The sequence below is a fragment of the Notamacropus eugenii genome, chromosome 4, assembly GCF_028372415.1.
Source record: "Notamacropus eugenii isolate mMacEug1 chromosome 4, mMacEug1.pri_v2, whole genome shotgun sequence".
NCBI classification, from domain to species: Eukaryota; Metazoa; Chordata; class Mammalia; order Diprotodontia; family Macropodidae; genus Notamacropus; species Notamacropus eugenii.
The window spans coordinates 386,503,952-386,512,281 of NC_092875.1; the positions used below are offsets into that span (position 1 = coordinate 386,503,952).

An 8,330-nucleotide genomic window follows, 5' to 3' on the forward strand; every position below is an offset into this window, starting at 1 on the left:
TAGGTGATTCTTGGTTTTAATTCTAGCTCATCTGACCTTCAAGCCCTTCTATTCCTGAATGTAGAAGCTGCTAGATCACGTGGTATTCTGACTGAATTTCCACAATACTCAAATTGTTTATTTCAGACTGCTTTCATTATTTTCTCCTAGATCTGAGAACCTAGAATTTGGCTACACTATTCCTAGGAGTTTTCCTTTTTTGATATCTTTCTGGAGGCAATAGGTGGATTCTTTCAATATGTAATTTACCATCTGGTTCTACAATGTCAGGGCAGTTTTCCTGGATAATTTCTTGAAAGGAGATGCCTATGCTCTTTTCTTGATCAGGGTTTTCAGTCATTATAATAATTTTTAAATTATCTCTCCTGATTCTATTTTCCTGGTCAGTGATTTTTCCAATGAGATATTTCACTTTGTCTTCCTTTTTTTTTCATTTACTTGGTTTTGTTTTACAATTTCTTAAATTCTCATGAAGTCATTAGTTTCCATTTGTTCCATTCTAATTTTGAAGGAATTATTTTCTTCAGTGAACTTTTGAACTGCCTTTTCTATTTGGTCAATTTTGCTTTTTAATGCATTCTTCTCCTCGGCTTTTTTGAACTTCTTTTGCCATTTTGCTTTATCTATTTTTAAGGTATTACTTTCTAATTTTTTTTTTTAAAGTATACATTTTATTTGTTGGTATTTCCAACATTACAGAATCAGGCTTCATTGAAAGAACCTTTCTTCCGATGTTCAGATCAATGAAGTGTCAACATTTGATATCATGAGCAAAACCATACATGTAAAAAACCATCCAGATTGAGTAAGGATACCTGGACAACAAAAACAAGTTAAACAAAAATAGTCTTTCCTTCTATTATAGGTGGACATTGAAGTGGATTTAATTCGGTTTTCTTTTTAAAGACCCCCAAATCTGAAACGGCTTAAAATTTATTTAAAATGAATAAAAATTTTTGTATTAAGCTACTGGTCTCCAGCTCCATTTTCTGTTTTCAGTTGTTTTGGTGCAGGTTCTTCTTTTTCAGGTTCTTCTCGTGTCCTTTTAAGAGATCTTCCAGCATCACCATTTTCCTGTTCTTCATCACTATCAAATTTTGTTTTCTTGCCCTGGAATTGTATTTTTCCTTTATTGGGTGTACCTTGGACAGCTTTACCACTTCCTCTTCCTTTTCCTTTAAATTTGCGACCTTTTGACTTCAACTTATTTAGGGATTCTTGTTGGTCTTCAATGATTTTTTTTCAAAGCTTCTTTTTCTGTCTCTCCTTCTAATACTTCCCAATTTACATCTTTGTTTCTTAATTTTAAGTTTCCATTATTTGCTTCGCTGGCTTTGTCCAGTGCTTCTTTTGCCTTTTCTTTAAATAGGATTATTCCCTCTTTTGCTCCTCTGATGAAGTCTATCCATTTTATTTCTCCATGATTAGAGAAAAGTGTGTGAAGATCTTCTCTACAGGTTTGATCATCTAAATCACCAGAAAATTTCAGCAAGCATCCAATCTTTTCATCCAGGGATTTCAATTCAGCATCTTCTGCTTGCCTCTGTTTTTCTTCTTGCTCTTGTTTAGCTTTTGCTTTGGCTTCTACTTTATTTTGCTTCCTTTCTTCATTCTTTTTTGCAAAGTAATCTTCCTTAAAAAGTATCAGCAGCTCTGTATCTTTGTATTTTTGTCCCGGGGTTTCTATAAACTTCTTGGCAGATTCAACACTATCAGACACAGCAAATATTGATCCCTTAAATGCTTTATGTAATGTTCTCCTCATCTGAATATTTTGTACTTGACCTTTACCTTCTAACCATTCTTTTATGTCATCAAGGGTTGCATCTGTTGGAAAACCTTTAACATAGATAGATCTGTTTTTTACTTCATTTTTATACTCATCTGTTACTTCAGGGAGGGGTTTATTTGGAGATCTTCTGATTTTAGTTTTATCCTCACTAACTTCCATGAGTTCTGCCTTGGATTTCTTTAGAGCACTTCTTATCACATCAAAGTCTTTCGTTAGTTTGCTTAATCTGTTGAATTTGATCATTATCTCCAAAGGTACCCAGCCATCATCTATTTTGATCTGTTCCTTTAAAAATTTGTCTCATGGAAGGTTAAAGTCACCAAAATAGTACTCAATTTGTTGGCAAATTTTGGACTCGAGATCAGTCATTTTTTCACTGTCACCATTCTCAGCCATTGTGGAAGCCTATTGCGGGAGGTTCCAGCAGAGTCTGCGCCGCCCCACCACGATGCTGACAACCCACGAAGTCACTCCTCAATTCCCTGTAGCAGTGGGGGTGGCTGCGCTCGTCCTCTATTAAGGTATTACTTTCCTCAGTATTTTTTGCATCTCCTTTAGCAAGCTGTTGACTCAATTCTCATGATTTTCTTTCATCACTCTCATTTCTCTTTACAATTTTTCCTCTACTTCTCCTCCTTGATTTTCAAAATTCTTTTGGAGCTCTTCCATGCTTTTTGAGCAACCAGTTCATATTTTTCTTCAAGGCTTTCTTTATAGGAGCTTTGATTTTAATGTCTTCTTCTAGTTGTATGATTTGATCTTCATCACCAAAGTAAGATTCTATAGTTTGTGTTCTTTTATGGTGTTTACTTATCCTCCCAATCATGTTTGACTTCCCAACTCTTTATCAGGGTAGAATTCTGCTGCCAGTGATGGTGGGGGTGGGGGTTGGTGTACTGTCCCAGGCATTTGAGATTCTGTATCAGCCTCTCAATACCCCATTGTCTATGGATCCATTCCTCTGGAAAAAGTCTTTGCTACTTCTGCTGCTGTAGCCATCACCCCCATGGCCCTGGGGCTGCTGCCAGACCCAGTGAGACCATGTGCTCCTCTTTCACCCAGCACCCAAAGTGTATTCCCATGGATCTTCTTGGTGTTTGTGGGTTGAGTATACTGGGAACTATCACAGTTGCCAATGACTCAATCCTTGATGTCTGCTCTAGCCCGTCTGTGTTGGTGTAGTCCACATTGGATTCCAATCTCTGCCTGGTTTGATACACCCCTTCTATTGACTTTTCAGGTTGTCTTGTGCTACAGATTTGTTTCACTATGTCATTTTGTGACTTCTGTAGCTCTACAATTTTCTTAGAATCATTTTTCCAGGTATTTGAAGGTTTTGTGGGAGAGGTTCAGGGAATTCATGCTTTAACTCAGCCATCTTGGCTCTACTCCACTGCTGTTTCCTTTTCCTGAGTTTCTTGAGTATAAAATTTAAATGTGGACTCTGGGATCCAAGATGGTGGAGTAAGCAGTAAATTGCTAAAATTCTCTGATTTTCACCTCCAAAACAACCATAAAATAGTACACTAAAAGAAACCCTGGAAGATGAGAGCCAGCAAAAAGACTGAATGAAACTATATTTTAGCCCAAGAAATTTGAAAGGTGAGCAAGAAATGTCCATCTCACTTATGTAACACATGACTGCATTTCTGGAAAGGAAACATTCCAGTAAACCAGCAACAACCCCATCTTATTAAATGTATGGTGTTTCCTGAGCCCCAGTGGGGTGGAGTAGGAAAATGGTAACACTATGACCCCTAGCAAGCCAGGGATAACCAACAGACTCCAAGAACCTCCATGCGTTTCAGGATAGTTGCAGTCACATACATATCCTCCAGTAGCCAGACCTCCACACACTTCAGTATAACCCTGGGGAAATGTAGAAAACCCCACGCAGACTTAAGTATAAATCATACACCATCACTATGGCAGCAGCTCAGCACCATGTAAGTTCCTTCCAGCAGTGAGAGTCATTCCCTATGCCACGCTATCAGTCAGTCCTTTACAGCAATGCAAGGACCTAAAAATTTCCAATGGACTCTTGAGGCAAAACATCTTCCACATCCAGGGAAGGAACTATGGAATGGACTGCAGAATGAAGCACATCATTTTCCTTTGTGTTATGTTTTTGTTCTGTTTTCATGGTTTCACCTATTCATTTTAATTCTTCTATTGAAAATGACTAAGAAGAAAATGTTTTTACTAAGAATGTATGTATAGAACCTATATAAGATTGAACACCTTCTCGAGGTGAGAGTGGGAAGGGAGAGGGGTAACAAGGGGGAGGGAGGGAAAAAATCTAAGATATGTGGAAGTGATTGTAGAAAACTGAAAACAAATAAAATAATTTCAAAAAGTTAAAATTGAGCAAGTGGAAGCTAGTGACTCAATGAGATAACAACGATCAGTCAAATTCAATAGAATGGAAAAAATAGCAGAAAATGTAAAACACTTCATGGGAAAAAAAACAAACAGGTGATCTGGAAAAATGGAATCATGTGAGACAGTATCAGAATCATTGGACTACCACAAAGTCATAATCTAAAAAAAAACACCTGGAGAGCATCTTTCATGAAGTTATCAAGGAAAACTGTCCTGATGTCCTTTAAAACTAGGGCAAAATAAGCATTGTAATAATTCACTGATCATTTCAGGAAAGAGATCACAAAATAAAAATCCTGAAGAACATTATATCCAAATTTCAGAATTATCAGGCCAAGGAAAAAATGCTGTAAGTAACCAGAAATATTTAAAGCATGGGGGAGCCACAATCAGGGATACACAGTACTTGGCAGCTGCAATTTTGAAGGATCAGAAGCATGGGACATGATTTTCCAGATGGCAAAGTTGCTAAGATTACAACCAAGAATCCCCAACCTGGAGGAAATAAGCATTATGTACTTTCAGGGGAAAAATAGTCATTTCCTGGAATAGAAAGATTTCAAGAAGAAGACCAGAACTTACCCAAAAATTTGACCTCCAATATCAAAACCCAAGAGAAGCATAAACAGGCGAAATGGGAAAATAAAACACAAAGAATTTAATACAGCTAAATTATTTAAATCATTATGAACTATATAACTAATAGAACAAGTACAAGGAATATACATAGACAGAGGACACACACATATGTGTGTGTACACATACATACATAAACATACATATACACACTATATGTATATATATATATGTTCATACGTGTGTGTGTGTATGTGTGTAGTGAATTTGAAAGAAGGCATGAAAAAATTTCAGGGATAAGAAAGAGAGCAAAGGGTGCAGAAGGAAGAGAGAGGAAGAATGAGGTAAATTGCTTCACGTGAAAAGTGCTGGAGACCTACTGGTGTGGAAGTGAAGATTGAATAATGAGTGGAGGGCATCACTTAAAACTCATTGTCATCAATATTGATTGAAAGAGGGAATGATATATACAAATCAGTTGACATCTATCTTACCTGACAGAGAAGTAGGAGGGGAGGAGATCAAGTAAAGGTGGGGGTGGGGTGTTGTAACTGGCAGGCATAAGGGCAGTTCAGGGGAGTTGATAGAAAAAAGCAAGACACTGTTCAGAAAGGAAGGAGTGAAAGGAGAGAGAGCACAAATAGGAGGAAAAATAGAATGGAGGGAAATACACAAGTAACAATCGTAGCTTTTGATGTGAATGGGTTCAACTATCCCATTAAACAGAAGCAGAGTGGATCAAAAACCAGAATCCTACAATATATTGTTTACAAGAAACCCACTTGAAGCAGAAAAGCACATATAGACTAAAGGTAAGGAACTAGAACAGAGTCTATTATGCTTAGATGAAGTTAAAAAAAAAAAAAACGTAGGAGTAGCGATCTTGATCTGAGATAAAGTAAAAGCAAAAACTACCTTACTGAAGAAGATAAAAAAAGAAGCTACTTTTTGCTAAAAGGTACATAAAAAATGATGCAATATCACTACTAAACATATATTCAACAAGTGTTATAGCATCCAAATTCTTATTAGAAAAGTTTGATATGACAGACCTTTGGCATAATTTAGACATAAAGGGTGAGTCCTTAAGCAAGTTAGTAGAACAAAGAATAGTTCACCTGTCAAATCTATGAGGAGGGGAAGAATTCATGATCAAAGAGGAGATAAAAAGCATTACAAATATAAAATAGATAATTCTGATTTTATTAAATTACAAAGCTTTTCTCCAAACAAAACCAATGCAATAAATATTAGAAAGAAGGCAGAAATCTGGGAGACGTTCTTTATAACAAGTGTCTCTGATAGAGCCCTCATTTCTCACACATATAGAGAATAAAAGAATACAAGCCATCCCCAATTGCCCAATTGATGTATGGTCAAAGGATATAAACAGGAGGTTTTAAGATGAAGAAATCGAAGCTATCTATGCATATGAAGACGTGATTTAAATCACTTTTGATTAGAAAAATGCAAATTAAAACAATTCTGAGATATTACCTCACACCTACCAGATTGACTAATATTACAAAAAAGGAGAATGGTAAATGTTGGAGAAGATATGGGAAAATTGGGACACTAACACATTGTTGATAGTATTGTTTACTGATCAATCTTTTCTTGAGAGCACTTTGGAACTATGCCAAAAGGGCTATAAAATTGTGCATACCTTTGATTCAGTAATTCCACAACTATGTCTGTGTGCTGAAGAGATCAAAAAAAAGAGGAAAGGACCTACGTGTGCAAAAGTATAACAACCCTTTTCGTGGTGGTGAAGAATTGGAAACTGAGGGGATGCCCTTCAATTGCGGAAAGGCTGAACAAGCTGTGTTATACAATGTAGTGGAATACTGTTACGCAGTAAGCAATGATGAATAGAGAGATTTCAGAAAGACTTGTACAAAATGATGAAACGTGAAGTGAGCAGAAACGGGAAAACATTGTACATAGTATCAGCAGTATTGTGTGATGATCAGCTATGAGTGATGTAGCTCTTATTCACACAATGATCCAAGATAAACACAAAGGATTTTCTAAGGAAAATGCTATCCATAACCAGATAAACTGATGGATTCTCAACACATATTGAGGTACATTTTTTTCACTTGATTCATTACTTCCAAATTTGTTTTTTCCCTTTTGATTTGTTTCTTCTTTCACACCTATGACTCATATAGAAATGTTTTTACATAGTAGCACATATATAAACTGTATCAAAACACATTAGAAGAGGAAGGGGAGGAGAGGAGAGAGAAATATTTGGAACTCCAAATTTTGTAAAAGTGAATTCTAAAAATCTTGACATGCAACTGGGGAAAAATAAAATAGTAAAAAAAACCTGTTTGATTGTACGTGTTCATAATTTTGAAAGTTCGCCAATCAAACCTAAACACATATGTAAAAGTGAGGGAGAGAGAGTACGTGTGGACAGAATTTAGAAGACCACATGTATGATCTACACCAAGGACTGGAAATAATAAAGCTATAAATTCTTCTAACATTCACACATATTTCAAAAAAAATTCAAAACAGTGAAAATACGTGTTTGCAATTTTTTTTGTTTCTAAAATAACTTCAAAAAATTCGATTTTAAAGTGAGATAAAGTTTGGCATATAGTCGTATGTGCTTTTTAATTGGTCACCCTGGTTTATATTTGGTTTCCTATTGACTACACAGTATTGCTATTTTTTGCTAGTACACAGTGTGAGTTTTCAGGCAATCAGAACTTCACTTAAACAGTCTGTGAGTTCAATGAATATGAAGAGGAAAATAATATGATGTGTTTTTTGAAATGTTATTTTATAAAAAAACTCCTCCTATCTTTCATGTGACTGATTCCTGGGTCAAACTGGAAAACTTTGTGTATTGGTGCTACATTAGATGCTATTAATATGACTATATTATGTTACAGCTCACTTTGTGTCATAGTAATGGAATGGGGCAATGCATTACCAGTGATTAACATTGCAATGTTACTTTGTCAAAATTGTGATTTGTCAAATTGAAAGAATGACATAACATGCCTCAGGTATTGAAACTGTCAAACCTTAGTAGGCTCTCTGGCAAGACAAATTTTGCTGCTTACTTTTCATAAGGATTCAGAGTATTTTGGAATGTCATAAATCTCCCTTCTCTCTAAAAGTGTAGAAAAGCAAGAAACGGAAACAGCAGCTTTTTAAGATGGAGTATACATATCTCTAGGGAATAAAATGAGTTCCATTTTTTTCTCTGTCTCAAATAATTTCATCTACTGCTGAATGATTGGTACATGGTAATTTATTAGTTGATAAATGGATTTCAACATCATCTGTATTCCCTGGCTATTCATAGTTTTTGCCATATACCATTCTGGATTTCATGACTTTTAAAAAATTTTATTGCTGCTAGCTCCATCCCAGAGGGATAGTCATTGGATACCCTTACAGTAGGATCGGGATATACGGCTTCTTTACTAGAGTACATTTTAAGATTTATTTCATCCTGAACTTTTAGTACTTTGTATGTGTACCATTTTTTTCCAGAATAATGCTAACACTAATTCCTTTTTTTTACTCCATGCCAAGTGAGCTGATTTGTAGTTTA

At 35.7% G+C, this 8,330-nt stretch overlaps 1 pseudogene; it reads right to left on the minus strand.

The window, feature by feature from the left end:
* Positions 1–648: 648 nt before the first annotated feature.
* LOC140501659 (lupus La protein homolog pseudogene) lies at positions 649–2,295 on the minus strand (annotated as a pseudogene).
* Positions 2,296–8,330: the final 6,035 nt, after the last annotated feature.